The sequence below is a fragment of the Alligator mississippiensis genome, chromosome 3 (genome assembly GCF_030867095.1).
Source record: "Alligator mississippiensis isolate rAllMis1 chromosome 3, rAllMis1, whole genome shotgun sequence".
NCBI lineage: Eukaryota > Metazoa > Chordata > Crocodylia > Alligatoridae > Alligator > Alligator mississippiensis.
The window spans coordinates 175,651,483-175,669,916 of NC_081826.1; the positions used below are offsets into that span (position 1 = coordinate 175,651,483).

The 18,434-nt window shown below is 44.9% G+C and overlaps 1 long non-coding RNA gene across 1 annotated transcript; it reads right to left on the reverse strand.

Annotated features, from left to right (window-relative positions):
- Nucleotides 1-844: 844 nt before the first annotated feature.
- On the reverse strand, nucleotides 845-14,473 carry LOC109281487 (uncharacterized). Its single transcript, XR_009460522.1, has 3 exons — nucleotides 14,294-14,473; nucleotides 8,431-8,495; nucleotides 845-1,780 (listed from the first exon to the last, which is right to left on the reverse strand). It is a non-coding gene; the product is annotated as an uncharacterized LOC109281487 (long non-coding RNA).
- Between the last annotated feature and the right edge of the window lie 3,961 nt (nucleotides 14,474-18,434).

The following is an 18,434-nucleotide window of genomic DNA, read 5'->3' on the forward strand; positions in this document are numbered from 1 at the left end:
TGTCATGCAAAGTTACATACCATAATGTGATAGCAAACAATAATTTAAGAAGTCTTTTTTCATTACTTATTTGCTTCGGGCTTCACCAGGAACTCGTGATGGATAAGTCTTGTCTGCTACTTAGTGCTGGAGGTTTTGTGAATACTCTAGATGTAAATTTTTCCTCCTAGGGTGCATCTACATGAGATGTTCACTGCAGAGCTGACTAACTTGCTCTGCAGTAAAAGTCTCAGTGTCTATACATGAATCGCTATGAGGGCACAGGAAACTAATAAATTCTGCAGCAAGGTAGTACTTGTAAATACTACCCTGGGACTATATTGGTTTGGGCACTGTTGGCTGGGACACGAGTGTGATTCAGTGCAGGGGATGCCTGCCTCCACAGCACACTGAGTCCAGTCAGAGCAGCCCCAGGCTGGCAGGCTGAGCCCCAGGGCCCCCCTGCCAGCCAGAGCTGTTCGGACTGGGCAACAATGATTGGCAATAGGCCTCTCTTTGAAATCCTGATCCTACATGGGAAATTTCTTACATAGAAAAAAAGTATATCACAACAACTTCAATACCATATTTACACAAATACAAGACGAGGACCCATCCCATTCCTCTCTCCACCCCCCCCACAGATATGGGAAGAAAAGCCCCTCATCTTATAATGGCATACAAGAAAACCTCATTAAATACACTGTCTATCTGTTAATCTGCTGCCAAAAGTAACGTGCTCAGCAATGGAAATCAATTATGAACCTGATTAAATGCAGCTAATATTAAGCATGACTATTGTGCGGGCCGGGAGCAGTCCGAGGCCCGTTTTTTTTGCGCGGTGGGCTGTGGCCAGCAGCCCGGACACTCCAGGTCGGGGAAGGCAGGCAGCACGCTAGAATTAGGCACTGACGCTTAATGGTTGATTTAAGATTGTTTACTTACACTGTAGATGGTCGCGGTGCAGGCTGGAAAACTTCCAGGAAAACTTCGCTTAAGTCCCAGTTTAAGGACTCGGACAGAGCTCTGGATTCACTCACACGAAGTTTGCTAGGCTCCGTGGAACTTGTGCGCAGGGAAGGGTACGTCGAGGGATTAGGCGGCGACGGGGAGAGGCGAGAGGCTGATCAGACCCCTATAGCCTTCTTGAAATACACGCTGGGTCCGATAGGCTCCGCAGCGCTTAGAGATCTTCATGAGACGTGAAGTCTCCTCCTCCTGATGTTCATGGAGTCCTCCAACTTGGGCGGAAACCACTCAAGCCTCTTATACGGCTAGCAAGCCAATCGCTAGCCACCACGTAGGAATAATTTAGAACTGGCCAATAGTGGGGCACAAATTTGAATACAAATGGCGGGAACTCCTTGCAACGTGCATTTCCTTTCTGCAACGAAGAAATGCACCCTGCAAAGAAAGCTACAAGTGGCGGGAAATAATTCAGCAGTGCCAAAGCGCACACAAACAAAAATCACACCCTTGGGTTGTGACATCCCCCCTTGCTGAAGGCACAGCTGAATTATGCTGCACGCTCGTCACTCGAGTAATCAAGAGCTCTTGTCACGGGTAGTCAAACTAAACGGGTAAACACAAAATCCACCAACATAAGAAGTTCGTCCTCAAGGGATCGAACCAAATAATAACCAACACAAATACATATACACATAATCAGATTCACAACAAAAAACTGCACAATCAGGGCTTCAGTGGGCGTTATGGCAAAGTCGCGCGTCAGGCCCTCACTTCTTTCTATGATGTTATCCTTCTGGGGGCTTCTCTTCACCATGCACTCTGAATTCCGGATCTGTAAACAAAACAATCAAAAAATAAGTTAACTTATCTCAAAATATTTACAAAAATTCTTATGTAACTACACTATTAATTTCAAAACATATAAGTGTTTGCTACTTTAATCTATCCTGTCTTGCACACTCAACTAGATGAAATCGTCGAGGAGCCGTCGTCTAATTCTTCTAGATAACGGAAACCTAACTCATAGGCCAGTTGCCATTGGCCTGCATCCCCTAAAATCCGAAGTTGTCGCTTATTGAGTCCAGAACGCTGTAGGAGAAATCCAAACATGTATCGCTCCTCTGGTGTTCTCTGTGGCAATAATGGAAGGTCGGATTCGCGGTGTCTTATGCCTTGAATCTCGGTCGGGTGTTGACGTTCCCAATCACCAGATAATCTTGGCTCTATTAGGATACGCAGTTGAGACAACTGACGAAGGAGGTTACTCACAGGCTGGTTAACCATTGGGTTAAGCAGAATCCGGAGGACGACGATGTTCTTTCGCCCATAAACCTCAAGACAACTATCTATGCTGTGAACGGTCACTGGAATGGTTCCAGGATCTCGTAGATGACGGTGAGGCCATGGTCTTATTCGCTGGAGTGATGTCAGTCCCAGCGCACATGCTCTGGGGTTCCAGGCACAGTACGAGACTCCAATGATTGCTAGCATAAGATGTTCTGCGCCGGTATGTTCTGGCTGTCTGTCATGCCATGTGTGGGCTTTCTGGCCGATCAGTCCTGCAACAAGCGCTGGCAGTGGAATAGGCCAGTGAACATTGACCGCTACCATGTCGATGTCAGTGACATGTCCTCTACTCCATGAAGCTTGTCTGACCAAGAAGCTTGCTTCTTCCTGGTTCAGCAGGTCGGATCCAAGTTCCACGACCAGACGTCCCAACCACACAGCTAGAGTTTCTTCAGGTTGGATTCTTGATTCTCTGCACAAATCCTGTAGTTCAGTTCTGGTGCGAGCATAGTAGGCAGTAGCAACTCGGTTAATTGTTGTTACAGGCTGAACTACTTTTGCGGGAGTCACTGCTGCTGTTATTGCTTCAGGCAGGAGGGGCGGATGCACTCCTCCGCTCGATTCTCCCTTTCGTCGACATGAAGGTGTGGTTGCCGGAAGCGACGCTGCGTCGGTGGGCGGGATCGCCGGAAACGATGCTGCGTCGGTGGGCGGAGTCGCTGACCGAACTCTCTCGGGTTCCTCCGAAGCTCCACCCTTCTCTTCCGGTTCTTCCACGCAGTCTCTCTCCTGCTCGGCGCCATCTTGGCGTGGCGTCTCAAGATTTTCTTTCGCAGCCGCTTCTTTGACCGCTTGAATGGCCATATGTAGCTGGGCTTTCAAACTTAAATTCTTCTGCATTAGATCAGTTACAGTTACACTCCCCCCTTGTCGTATTGTGGGGGCACCCTCTCATCCGCAGCACGTTCCTCCGTCTCCAGATCTTCGCAGAGCTCAGATGGAAGCTCGCGACCCCTTAATCTAGACTCCAGCGTAAAGGGGGCAAACCGGTCGATCGGCACCGGTTCTTCACTCTCCCGAGCACATCTTAGGCAACGGGCACACTCCTGGGTGAGGGTCGGGTTTACTTCGCCCGCCGGGTTGACTCTGGCGAGGGACACAATGTCGAGGGGCCTGAACAGGACCCGCTCATCGCTCATTATACACCCGAATGCCGCGGGGTGAAAATACACTTCCCTCTCTCTCGGGGCTCCGTCTTCGGAAGCTCCCTCTTCTCCCTTCAGTGAAAGGCGTCCGCTGATAAATCTCTCACCCGTTCCGCCCGCCTGGTGGTAAGCGATATGCGCCTCCAGTTCCATAAAGTTTTCTACTTGGCGTTTTTCACTGCGCCAAGGGCAGTTATTAACTAATTCTAGCTCCAGCATGCTTTCCCCTGATCCCATCCTCGTCACCATGTCTCGGACAGCCGGAGCCGACTCGAGGTGATATACAAACTGCTTGGTCGTTTGGGCGGGCTGGTGAATGGAGAGGCAGACAAAGCGTATTGGTTGCAAAAACTTTACTCACGCCACTAGTAGCCGCAACGCAGGTGGTCCGGTCGCTTAAACAACTCCACGAGTTGCTCCAGCTGGCAAGGCTCAGGCCAGCTAATCCATCCACAAATTAAGCCGGCAGGGAAAGGGTACATTGAGGATTGCGCTCGGTGATGGGGAGAAGAATCGATAGGTGATCAGGCTATCGATCAGCTCAGCCGCAAGTCAGATATCTTTAGAGGCACTCTGCAGTGTGCTCAAAGTTCTCTGACTTGGGCGGAAGTCACATGAAATTTTATACGGCCAGCAAGCCAATTACTAGCCACCACGTAGGAATAATTTAGAACTGGCCAATAGCGGGACACAAATTTGCATGCGAATGGCGGGAACTCTCTTGCACCGGGGTTTTCTGTTGCAGCAGAAAACTTTTGCTGTGCAAGAGACTCTCATGTGGCGGGAAAATTCCACATTGAGAGGAATTATGGTAATGCTCCTTAATGGGGTAGTGCCCCATTAAGCGCAGTTCCCCTCACTGTCAACTCTTTTCTAATGTCATGGTGAGTCCTGACCTTGCATACATTTTCACTTTCTCTTCACTTCTGCAGCTGAGCTGTGCATTGCTTTCTTATTTCCAATGATTCCTGTTTCTTCACCAGCCTTAAATACCTGGCAAACACCTGCACCCTGAAGAAGGGTGTTTGTACCTGAAAGCTTTCAAAGGAGAATTTTACCAACTATTTTAGCTGGTCTAATAAAAGATATCAGATTTACCCAAAGAACATTGTCTGCCTTTGTCCCTAGACCAACACGACCACAACAAACATCATTGGTAAACACCATGAAACAGGGCCCCAAACAGTTCACCCAGAATCTCTCCGTCAGCTCCTTTCTCAGCCTGTTGCATATGATTAGTTTGGCCCACCCCCTATGAAGTGAAGTCAGACCAGGTTGCCCTGTGCCTCATCTGCATATACATTTTTGGAGCATCCCAGGACTCAGGACCAGAACACCCGGTTCCAGTCATGAGAAGGGGGCTAATTAGCACACGGATCTTTTGCGGGGGGAGGTATCTGGAGTACACACACATACTTTTGACAGCTTTTGCTACAAAGTGCATTGCATTGAACTGTAATTCAGCAGAACTTACTCTGACACATCAATATACATAACAATCATGGTTACCTATTACAATATATACACTTTTTTGCAAACCAGACATATGCTCAACCAATAAGATATGTATTCGCTGCTCTAAAAGCATCCAGTTTTTCTCTTCTCCTCTCCCTGTACATTCTGCCCCACAAAAAATATTGGAAACCAGCATTTATACAGAGCAGTATGAACAGAAATAGACAGTTGTTTAGAAAAACATTACTAGATACTAGGGCTGTGCGAAACAGCACCGTTTTATTTTGACTTCCCTTTCACCATTTTGAAGGGACAGTGTTTCATTTCGCAGTTTTGAAGAACCATTTTGTTTCATTGAAGCTGTTTTGCTGTTTTGACGCATTTCGACGTTTAGCCCATAGGCTATAGTGGGAAATCACAAAAATGCCTATAACTTTGTCATTTTTTGCTTGATTCAGATGAAAATTGCAGGGATGGTAGCCCCTTCTGAGGGTATGAATCCTGCCAAGTTTCAAGGAGATAGGTGCAGGGAGTTTTGTGACACTGCACCTCAAACTGTTCAAAGCAAAACTAGTATCACTTGCCAGCAGCAGTAGCATGCTATCATCCCACATACAGATCTGGAGGCCCCTTGCCCTCTGGGGGGAACGCACCCCTGGATCTGCATGCGGGATGACAGCATGCTGCCGCTGCCGGCTGGGGCGAGCACCAGCACCAGCACTGGGTTCTTCCCAGCGCTCGGCATAGGCTGCACCAGGCAGACTCGGGTGCTGGTGCTGGCCCCAGGTGGTAGGGCAGCATGCTGTCATCCACATGCTCTGCAGCTGTTGAGTGCAGACCTTTAAAAAAAAAAAAATGTGCCACACTCATTTGCTCTGGCAGTGGCAATTGGGGCCTCTGGAAGCTTGTGGCAGAATGTCCCCCGCGCAATGTTGAGCAGTGGGGGGGCAGCAGGGATCACCCCCCCCCCCCCGCCTGGCACCCACACAGCAGTTGCACCATCGCACAGGTGCAGCACAGCTCGGCAGGGTGTTGCGCGCTACCCCGGAGCTGGGGTGGATCTACCTGTCAGCCAGAGCTCCCAGTTCAATTCCCCAGCTCTCTGATTATCCTCACAGTTCTTCCTGGGGGGTGCAGCCCCCAGATGTGCATACAGGGTTTCAGCAGACTGCTGCTGCCAGCTGGGGAAATAACACAGTCGCCGCTATCCCCAGCTGGCAGCAGCAGCCTGCTGTCATTTCTCATCATCCGGGGGCCCACACCCCTCAGGAAGAGCTGGGGGTAGTGATCAGAGAGCTGGGGGAAAGACCGAGGAGCTGGGGAATTGAACTGGGAACTGGGGGAATGTTCAGGGACTCAAACATTCCCCTAGCTCCCGGTTCGATTCCCCAGCTCCCTGTTCAATTCCCTAGCCCCAGGTTCAATTCCCAAACTCTCTGATCATTTCCCCAGCTCTTCCTGGGGGGTGCGGGCCCCCAATCTGAGCACGGGGTTTCAGCAGCTGCAGGCTAGGGCCAGTGGCAGTGCTGCAGTCTTCCCAGTGCTTGGTGCAGGCTGTCTCAAGCCGCTGCTGCTGGAACCCTCTGGTCAGATCGGGGGCCCACGTCCCCTGGGAAAAGCTGGAGAAATGATCAGAGAGCTGGGGAATTGAACTGAGAACTAGATGTCAGTATCAGAGCAGTCCTCTCCCCCCCCACCCAGTTTCTGTTTAGCTGCAAGCAAGCCTGGCTTTGAAACTCAAAACCTTTTGAAAGTTTCAAAATGTTTCAAGTTCCATTGTTTCGTTTCAAAGCTGTTTCAAAGCCTTTCATTTCATTTCGATTTCTCTGTTTTGAGCTCGAAATGCGTCAAAACAGCTTTGAAACAAAACACCCATAGAAATTTCACACAGCCCTACTAGATACTCCCCAAAAATCTATCATCAGGAAAAAATGTCTATGTCAGTAAAAATCAAAACTATTATAGCCCCTGATTCAGCACAGTGCTTTAGCATAAGTGAACTCATTTCTGTCATGACCCAAAGGGTATGATTTTGTGTGCGCTTCGGCACTGCAGAATTATTTCCCGCCACAAGGAGCTTTCTTTGCACGGTGCAATTCTCAGTTGCATAGAGAAAAACCCTGGTGCAAAGGAGTTCCCGCCACCCGTATGTAAATTTGTTCCCCACTATTGGCTGTTTCTAAATTATTCCCACGTGGCGGCTAGCGATTGGCTTGCTAGCCGTATAAGAGGCTTGAGCAGTTTCTGCCCAGGTTGGAGGAGGAGAACTTCACATCCATCTTGTGAAGAACTCTAAGTGCGCTGTGGAGCCTAATAAACTCCGCGTGTGACTTAAAAGAGAATACAGGGGCCTGATCTGTATCATTTTTTGCTTGATTCAGATGAAAATTGCAGGGATGGTAGCCCCTTCTGAGGGTATGAAGCCTGCCAAGTTTCAAGGAGATAGGTGCAGGGAGTTTTCCCTGTGGGAATTGGTGAGTATTTATTCACCAAGGCGCCCCCGGGGGTTACAAGAAACAATGGCCACAAGCTAGCAGAGAGCAGATTTAGATTGGACATTAGGAAGAACTTCTTCACAGTTTGAGTGGCCAAGGTCTGGAACGGGCTCCCAAGGGAGGTGGTGCTCTCCCCTACCCTGGGGGTCTTCAAGAGAAGGTTAGATGAGTATCTAGCTGGGGTCATCTAGACCCAGCACTCTTTCCTGCTTATGCAGGGGGTCAGACTTGATGATCTATTGAGGTCCCTTCTGACCCTAACATCTATGAATCTATGATCAACCTCTAGCCTCTCCCCATAGCCGCCTGATCCCTCAACATACCCCACCCTGCGCGCTCGTGGAGAGTCACCTTTTGGACTCTCATTTCGGTCAGTCCACGGAGCCTAGCAAACTTTGTGTGTGTGTGTGTATCCAGAGCTCTGTCCGGGTTGTTTCAAGAGGCTCGAGTTTTCTGCGGGTCTTGTTCAAGTTTTGTTTTCGTTTTGTAACTGCAACGCAAGAAAGTTTTCCTGCCTGCACTGCGACCACCTACGGTGTAAGTAAAATAATCTTTAATCAACCTCTACGCGTCCATGCTTAATTCTAGTTCGCCGTGCCGACCCTTTTCCCCGGCCCACGTGCCCGGGCTGCTGGCCACAGCCCCTCGGCCCTGACAATTTCTAGTGAAATAATTTAATAATATGCTTAACTTCCTATGTGGCTAAGCATCATATATGAATGGTTCAAATTTTTCCATGGAGATGGGTTTGCAATGGTTGATTTTGCTTACAAAAAATGAACACCTTTTCAAAAGCATCTGATAACATATCATCAAAAAGGTGCATGCAAACAGGCAAAAGATCTGGCATTTTGTCAGGAAAAAACCCAAAAACTAGAAAATGTTCCTGAATTTTTTGGTTCAGAAACACTGATCCAGGACCTTGTGGGACCTGTGGGACCTGAAGTGTGCATGCTTCATGAACCCAACTAACTGTATTTTCCATGATTATGCATGGGGTATTTTCCATGATTATTATGGGGGCTCCCATAATCTACCACCTTTGTTCACCGGCGGGAAGGTTGTGCTGCATCATGGGAGATGTAATGAAGACAGGAAGCCTTGTCTGGAAGAAAAAAATAAGAACAATGAGGCACTCAAATGACAGTTGGTATGACACATTGTGATAATATTTCCAAATCCAATTTATCTGTTTTCCTTTTAAAATGTTTGGACAAAAACAAAATTCATTTTTGGGCAAACCTCCATTTTTTTTTATTCCCCCCCCCCCCCCCATTTTCATCATAATTAAATTTCCTATGAGAAGGGGAAAAGGTCAAATAAGCATTAATTCTGTGCACATGTACATAGTTATTTTTGTATATGCACACTTCTGTGCACGTATTTGATGGATGCAATGCACACAACTGATCTGGGCTCCTGCTGGCCTTTTTATGAAATAATGTTACACAAAGAAAGTGCACATTTTGATGGTTTGTTCCTGATTTTGCGCAAATATATATGGAAAAGCATGTCTTCAGGAAGGATGTATACTGGTGGCTTGTTCATCCTGTGATAATGGAAGCTTTTGGTAAGTGCATGTCATTCACCATGGGAAAATATCTGAAGTTTAAGTTGGAAAGCTGGATATATTTGAGATAAGAAGCAGGAAGGGAAAGGACAGAGACTTAGGAGGTCAGTTGAGCAAAGTGCACTCCTATAGTCTTTCTGGGGTGTCAATCATGAGAAGTGTACTGGCAAAACATGGTGGAGCAAGGGGGAGTACACTTCAGCACTTCAAAAACCATACTAGTGAGTCATGACTTTGTTATATGTGTTTTGTACTAGGCCTGCTTCCCACACTTTCAAAAGTTTTGACAGGTGGCACCTAATAGTAAAGAAAATATTGTTATGTTAAATAAGAGCAAATGTATTAAATGAGTGGCTTGGGTATGTGCCCATCTCACTACAGAATACACAACTGGGGAAGAGGCAACCTAGTTAGTCATCTAATTGCACTTCCCAGCTTGGTTGATATATATTTGCACATATAATAATATTATGATTTATTTAAAAGCCCTCCAAAGCTTTGTTCTGAATGATTTACCACCAGATCACTGGGATAAGATTCAATGGTGAAAATCATTCAGAATATGTTTTTTTCTAAATTGGAAAGATAAACAGAAAGCCCCCCAACCTTTGATCATTAAAGTAAGGATCAAATTAAATGGGGGAAGGGAAAGAAAGAAAAAGAGAGAGAACCCAGACAGGGCATTACTTAGCTGTACAAATACTGTTTAAGAAGCACTTGTTCTATGGCTGATCCCTTATTCAGATAAGGTGAAATCCATTACAGTTCAGATACTCTGCATTGTGCCCCATATGCCACTTAAGCCTTAAGTACTAAATCCAACAACAGATTCTTGGCTCTTATTTCAAAGAGATCAGGATTTTTCCTTAAAGATTTAAGTGGGCCTAAATGGTACCTGAAGCCACCCATAAGGACAAATTTACCCAAGTAAAGCACACAGGCCTTCCACATGGGCTATGAATACCAGAGTGAAATACACCCAGAGTACAGAGGGTCTGCACCAAGACCTAACCAACACTTTAGCCTACATTTCAGTGGTTTACATGGAATCTGACTGGTGTGCAGGGCTTGTACAAGGATGAATGTTACTCCCAGAGTCAAACCAGAAGTCAACACCCTGGCTAGGGACAGACATTCAAAAGACCTGAGCCTGAATTGATTGATTCAATCTTTGCATGTTAGTCTAACCTGAAAAGCTCGAACCAATTTGGAGGTGGATAGATATTCCCTTTTCATTGCAGAAATACCTGTGCATGCCTGCAGTGGCTCAGGCTGGAAGCCAGGGGGCACTAAAGCAGCCCTCCATTCCCTTCAATAGTGCTGAGCTGAGGGGGCATGGCCAGGCCCCAGCAGGACGCTCTGATTAGGGAGGATTTCTCCCCCACACTTCTGAACAGCCCAGCAGGGAATTGATAACACAGTCTTTATCACCCCGTTAAGAAAACAACAGAGGGACATTACCAGCTACCTGTTGATTCTGCCTTTGTCCCTTCTGCCACAGCACGGACCGTAGTGAGCATGTGGTCTGCTAGGTAATGCTGAGAGGTGTCTGTGTAAGGTGGAGGGGACAGGGGAATAATCCCTGCTTAGCAGGAGAGTGGGGGGAAGCCAGGGGGAACCCAGGCAGATGCCTGCAGTCTCTGACAAGCTCCAGCCAGGGAGCAGAGGGTAGGAGTCAACCCCGCTATGGAGCAGAAAGCCCCACCCAACCCAAAGAGCATGCTGGGATGCTAGGGGAGTCTGGTTTAACTTAAACCAGCAAGGGGAACAGACATTGCATAAACCAGTTTGGCCCAAATCAGTTAAATCTCATACTACATTCAACCAAGTTTATCTCAAACTGGTTTCAGCCATTTTCAAACCTTGTTTATGTGCACCGAACATCTGTTCTGTTACAGGTTTAAACCAGTTTCTGATCACTTAAACCGGTTTATGTGTAATATCTATCCCTAGCCCTTACGATTAAGCTAAGAAATCAGTGCCTTATCCTAAAGTCCCATACTATGTATACATGCATAAGAAAAAGAAATGCAAGAAGGGAGAAGACATCATGATCATCAGCACAAATACTGCTAATATTTTAACCTTAGCTGAAAAAAAGTAAGGAGTTTTAAAAAATAGCAAACATAAAAATAAGCCACATGCATAGACCCAAAAATGTATCTGAACAAATGAGCTCTTAGAACCAAATGCTCAGGGTAAATCAGTGGAGCCTGCACACTGATTTATACAACCTGAATTTTGCCTGCCATTTAGCTTTGCAGTTGTGACAATAGGGAATGCAAACCAAACATTGTCAGGTGGAAACTGTTACATCTCAGCTCTGTGTTCTTGGGCAACCCTGGCACAGGACACAGCCTGTCTAACTCACAAAGGACTCACCGCCCCTCCCCCCCCCCCCGCTTCCTCTACATAAACGAAACTGATTAAGATGCAGTGAGAGACACCTAAGACTCTCCGGATAAGGGTGACAAGAGTGAAACAACCGCCCTAGGTCTCATTTGCATCCAAGATGGAACCAGATGACCATTCATTTACATGAGAGATGGAGAAAAGAAAGTCTGAAGCAGAGACTGCAGTGAATTCTGGGACCAGAGAAGCAGGGGAGCACTGCATGATGGGGAATCTGTGCTCCAAATGCTAATCAACCCACATTTACACACACCTAGCTCAGCATTTATCAGACCAGTTTTAATCTGGATTAACAAAGGACTTCTCCCCCACATAGACACACACACACCTCTAAGTTTAATAGGCATCTCGGGCCGTACATTCCCCGGTCCCACTATGGGAGGCCTATTTAAACTTGATTGACTAAAACTCGGTTGCCGGGTTAGGGAATGCTGAAGCAAGAGACCGAGTCAGAGCGGGTATGGGCAACATTTGAACAATGGTAAAGGTTCATCACAGCGTCCAGCCCGTTGGAGCCCTGACCACAGGTGTTGTCATACTTTTCCCGGGACAACTGGTGGAAGTCCTCCGGCCCAAAGGTTATAAACACTCCAATAATTGCCTTAAGTCTGTTAAAAGACTACAGTAAAATCTGGAAAAGTTATGCTAAGCTGAGACTTGTTCAGAACAAGTAAAAATCCAAAATCCTGATGCTGCAAGCTATCTATTGTTTCTGAAGAAACCATGACATATCCCATCAGTATACCTGCTATCCATAGGAATTTCAAGCTGGCTCCCAAGTATCTGGTTACTCCCTAACCTTACGTGTTTCCTGATTATCAGTCAGTTTCTTGAGATGTTCCAAACCAGATAACCCCTTGTCAATAGAAAAGACAATGATTTACACTATTGAAAATGCTTGAAGAAGCTGAACTGCGGGTATAAAAATCTGTAAAAAAAGCAGCAGTGTGTGTGCTGACACCATCCCCTGTTGTTCTTGGGATGCTGGAAGAACAGATTGTCTCCCTTCAAGGATTGTGCTATGAACTTTACCTGTCAGCTTTGCAACCTGAGTACCTTGGACTGGTGAGATCCCAGCGCTCTCTCTCTCTTTTCTCTCTAGGCATAAATTTCTGAACCTGAACTGTACTAGTTAAGCTTGAGCTAAGTTTCCCCAAATACTTAGTGAAACCAGGGTAGTATTGTAATTGTTTGCATTTGTTTTCCTTTGCATGGCTATTACTACTAGTACCATTATATATTTCATATACTTAGCAATAAATAACTTTTATAGTCAAACTGGTAGTAACTGGGTATATTTTTCCTTCTCTGCTTCTCCTTCCTCACATGCTCTGCATCAACACTTCTTTTACCTAAGCTAAAGATCCCTGTGAAGCCCAAAAATACTGTGGGGTCTGCTTATCAAGGGGGTAAAGATTGGGACGTGCTGAGTTTGAAACACATAAGGGGATCAGCTTGTACAGGCTGATTGACCCAGTTTGACTCACATGTGCCCTTATGAACTGAATGCTGGCCCATGAGGGTGTCAGCTGGACACCCAGCCGGATTCAGAGGGGTTCTGTTTACCTGTGTGCTTGTGTCTGACTGCAGTTTATTATTGCTCTGATGAACTGATTCTTGGCATATGAGGGTGTCAGCCTGTCCATGCTGATCAACCCAGCCGGGTCAGGCATGTCACGTTAATCTGTGTGTTTGTGTGTATGACTTATTTGGTGACTGGAGGAACCCAGCCCCATTGCAACTGAGTCCTGCAAGATAGCTCCACTGGGGGGTGAGGACTTGCAGAAGGGAGATATATAGCTCCGTATAGAAACACAAGTAACACAAGCAGCACATTGACAGAATTACGAAGACCCTAGAAACGTATCCCTAATAAATGAGCACACCCCAAAGTAATGGGCAAATCTGGTAACGAAACAGCCAGGTAAAGGCATAAATGGACATTTGTGTAAAGAAGTAGATACTTTTTATGTATAAGGTAGGCCCAATATTACCGTACAATAGTTGTTCTAAACCTGTTTAGAATCAGGACTCTCCTCCACAACTTTATTGAATTTAGTGGCATCCCAGTTGTGAACCACTGGCCACGTCTACACAAGATGCTGACCATACAGTAGCTTGAGACTAGTGCGCAGTAGCATTGCATAGGGCATGCATTAGGGCTCTTTGATGAGCCTAAAGCAAGTACAAGAACCAGTTTGTGCTGCAGCCCTTCCTGGTCTGACCCTACACAGTGTCTCCCAGAAGTCCAAGTTATTTAGAAACCTTAACAATAAAGCTATTGGGTAAAATTGTCTATCACCACAAGCATGACATGAAGAGAAGGTGGAAAAGAACTTGCATATCCTGAAATAAAGCCTTCCTTTTCTTTCATCCCAATATCAGTCATTTCTAGGATAAACTGTGGAAGGATGTCTGATGATGTCTTCTCCACCCATCCCTAGAGGGATCTATAAATTACAATGTCTTTACTGTATCAACATTTGTGACATTTCAACATGCCAGAGTGGATACAAAGTTTGAAAACAAATTTCACCTGTTCAAAATGCCTCAAGGAGGTCTAAAAGGCACACACAAAAAGTTATCTTCAAAAATACATTTTAAACATCTTTCTATAATAAAATGAACACTAACGTAAGCAGGTGTGCCATGAATACTATAGGCATAAACCTGTGGTTTGGTTTCATCATGTTACTTTTACCTGTTAATAGCTCAGAAACTTCTTTTGATAAATGAGTCACAAGTACAGAAGTGAGTCCTAATCTGAAATGCCTGTTGTCTTGATAGATATACTATTTATTGTTCTGATTTTTGAAAAAAGCTCATCAAAGACTTCATTCCATGAACCTAATTAAAGTGAATACAAAAAATGTAGCAAAATGATTTGTTGTCAGCTAGAATATTCAATAAATGTTCCTCACCTTTGTAAAAGACTCTTAACCCATAGACAACCATTGCTGGAAAAAAGCCAGGTTCTGATGCTTATCATGAAAGTCGGTGGATTCAGGATCTTTTACATGAATCAAAAGCATATCACTGAGAATGTTCTTACACCAGTTCTGACACTTGTAGAAATCTCAGGGCTTTTCCCTCAAGAACTTGCAACTGAGGAGACAGAACACAATAAGAAAACTACAAATTGTTTTGTAGAGCATTCAGATCACAAGCATAATTTGCTCCACATGAGAAACACTATTAGCTGTGCATGCATGCATGCATGCAACAGCAGTTCAGTCAGGAGGTTAAACAGTCATTAGATCTGTACCCAACAGAAAAAGATGTAATTTCTTTGCCAAGTTTAGAAAGTGAAGAAGCACAGTGAAGAAGCATAGAAAAATTAGCACTTGCCTAATTTGTACTGCCTAGACATGCAAACCTACTATCATATTCAATAGGACCCAGTTAATAACATCAGTTTCCTAAATAATAGGAAGATTAGCCCCACCTCCATTAAGAAATCAGGAATCACTGTTGCAACTTTTGGGAACAATTCTCTAGCCCCACTGATGCTGGTTCACCACTGAGTAAAAGAAAAAGAATAGAAATCAAAAAGCCCTTATTTAGTCAGCTGGTCAGTCCAACTGACAGCAGGGTACACAAATTGAAAGCTCTCCTGAAAACACTTTTATACATACATTCTTCTTTGATCAATTCAATCGGAGACAAACACATGGATGCATAACACACAGATAGCTACTATTCCTGTTTTCACTGGAAGCAAGAGGAGTTTTGCCATAGAAGCAGAGCAGGCTCAGCTCATCCATTATTCTAAGGAGCAGAACTGCCTACAGCTTAGAATCTTAAACCAGAATCAGTGAAGGGCAGAAGAGAGTTACCATGGTAGTCATGGGGCTGGGATTTAGAAAATTTACGGAAAAACCTTGGCTCCACTGAAATCCAGATTAAAATTCCCATAGACTTCAATGAAGCCAACATAATTCCCAGAGTTTACATTCCTCACTTGTGAAAATGACCGTGTCACTTTAGCAAGCCAGTTAACCACACTATCCTACAGTGTCTGCATATGCAAAACAAAGGTCACAACACCTGCTCTTCTTTTGTCAAATGCTCTGAGATTTACAAATGAATGGTGCTGCCTAAGTGTTAAGTGGGATCAAAATTTTCCACATCCTCTAAACAGGACCCTTGTCTGATACTTGCACATTCACCCTAACCTAAAGCATTTTCAGAATTAAAATATCTTGATCTAATATCTACATGAATAATGCACTTTCTAAACTTTGACCATATTTTCTCAAGAATTACAACATAAAATATTGAAAAATATTGAAAAAAGTAAGTACCTCTATTTGCTTCATTATGCTAAGTTTGCACATAAATTTAAAGGCTCCCTACACAGACTCTATATTCTCTTGGCCTGTGTTTTACAATCAATTTCTGATTAAAATATATATTTTTAAATTCATGTGAATACACACAGCATTTTCTTGAATATAACATGCCCCCAAATAAAGTGCATACCTTGTTTTTGGAAGGCAGAATGTAGAACAAAAGATTTTTTTCCAGAATCATGGCCAACTAGGTGACAGTGTAAATCATTCTGAAAACACAGTGTCCAGGAAGTGTAGCATCGCAGAGACAGTTTGGATGAGGCAATAGGAACTTCCTGGTGTGGCAGGACAGCAACAAGTTTTGGCCAGTGCAAAGCAGTTATTTTTTTACTGTAGATAGTTTTTTATGTAAGTTTCTGTAAATCATAAAGTGTTGTTTTCCACACCACAAGCCTCATCAAGCTACTACAGACTGCATGCAGCAGCTCACTCACGCTCATTGGCTCTTCATCCAAAAGCTACTGCCTCACCAACAGCTGTGAGAAGATTAACACTGGACTCCTCCCCCTTCTCTCTGCAACACCAGAGAGAAGCATGAGGGCTAGAAACCTATTTAGAATACAACCTTAGATGTTATTAGATGAGAAATTAACTACCAGATCCCAGGGTTGAGAACCATAGGTTTTGAGTTGTAACCCTTACCCAAGTCCATGAGTACTGCTTTAGGCTGGTCCTGGTTAGGAGGGTCCTATTAGCACCCAATTATCTTATTCAGTATCTTTTCAGAACACTAAACATGTTTACACCTCCTCTGTGCTGCATTCATGAGCCTCCCACCCAGGACACAAGCCCTGCCCATTTGGTCCTATTCTATATATATCCAATGCTGAAAAACATAAACTAGCCTACACAAGAGATGCTGTGGGCCTCTGCCAATAGGCATGTCCCAGACTGAGAAAGTGGCTTGGTGTATCATGGGCATGTTACACTGCATTTAGCAAGTGCAGAGCTGGTGTGCCATGGTTTATTGTAGCTGACATGGTTGGAGGTGGTATATACATGCCTCTAACACAATCTAAGTCATACTTCATTTCATATTCAATGCATGTGAGATACTTTTATTGCCCCTGTAAACAATACAGAAATTAGGATGATAATCATTTAATTCTGCATTGTCAATGACTACACGCACAAGATGCTGCAATTGTAGGTATTCCCACATTAAAAATTCTTACTCAGAGTAAAGACAGATTAAAACAAATACATAGAAATCTGGGAAGTATAAAAGAAAACAGCATTCTTCTTGAAAAAAATCAAGTCCTAAGCCATCTGGAGCTTGTAATTATTTCTATTCCTGCCAGACAGATTTACACACACACACACACACACACACACACACACACACACACACACACACTTTGGGTATAATTACTGTTTCATTTTGAAAAGATATGGGACTGTTCCTTATTCACAATTCCATTACGCTAACAATAAGTTTTTTAAGTGCCGCCCTGCACTGCCTTCAACCTTCATGACACACCCCTCAGTTGCTGAGAAAAGGCCTAGATACCAGATTGCTTCCACAGCTTTGAAACTGAGAATTCAATGAATATTTTAGGTGCAGACAGAAGTAACAATTTTAACCTGATCCAGCCCCTGGAAGTACTCTACAGCCGTGATGAAACACAAGTGTACTGCTGCAGAGTGCTTTAAAAAGGTCTGATCCTGCTATAATCCGAACCCCTATTACATCAGGGTTCAGGTAAAGGTACTCCAAAGTGGAGCACCCTTATTAACTTCTGTCTGTGTGTGCTGGGAGCAGGGTTCAGCTAATGCAGCCTCACACTGCTCCTGGCACTGTTTTCAGAATGGGAGGAAGGGAAGAGAATGGAGAGAGCTCATTCTGGAGGTTGCCTGGCCAGTGCCGGAGGGTGGAGTGGTGGACTGGAGCCCCCACAATGTGTGGGGGGGGCCAACAGTCCACCCATCTCTCCACTCCAGCACAGCTGGGGAAACCCCAAAACAGACTGCCCTCCCCTGCCTTCTCCACCTCCCATTCTGAGACAGAACAGGAATTTGGGTTGGGGCGGGGGGAGCTTGGGCTGCAGAGACACAGCCTCTCCCCCTGGATGGGCTCCAAATTGGAGCTTAATCACCCACCTTCCCAACCTAATAGCTAACATGTGTTGTCCAGGAGGATTGATCTAACTCATGGCACTTTCTGTGAAGCACCATGAGTTAGTCCCTGGAGCTGAACTTCTGTCTGCACTTTTTAAGCCACTTTTGCATCCCAGAGCTGAAGACTGTCAGGCAATGGGCCCAAGTGCAAAGCAGAGAGCAGTCTTAAGGCTTCTACTATGTGATGGGATTCCCAAAGGATCTATCTATCAGGAATTGTCATGGCTTAGTGATACAAAGACCCTGCCCATATTTCCCACAAAGAATCATCAGTTTCCTAGATTTAAGCAAGTTTATAGATGTTTTGCACTACTAGAGCAGGGCAAGGGAGTCAGAGGGAAACCTCCAGGAGGCTCTAAACTCTTACAACAGTCAGCAGGATCCTGCTGATTTGTCTAAATTTGCATAGATGGCATTTTTGGTGTAAAATACAAATGAGTTAAGACAGGTTTCACCATCATACTTACAGTTGAAATCTCACTCAGCAACCTCTAATTTTAGGTAAATCCAAATGCATTAATTTCTTTTTTAATAAGATTTTCAAGTGCCTTACTTGTTCCAAGCAACCAATGATTCCTTTGGCACTTCTTTA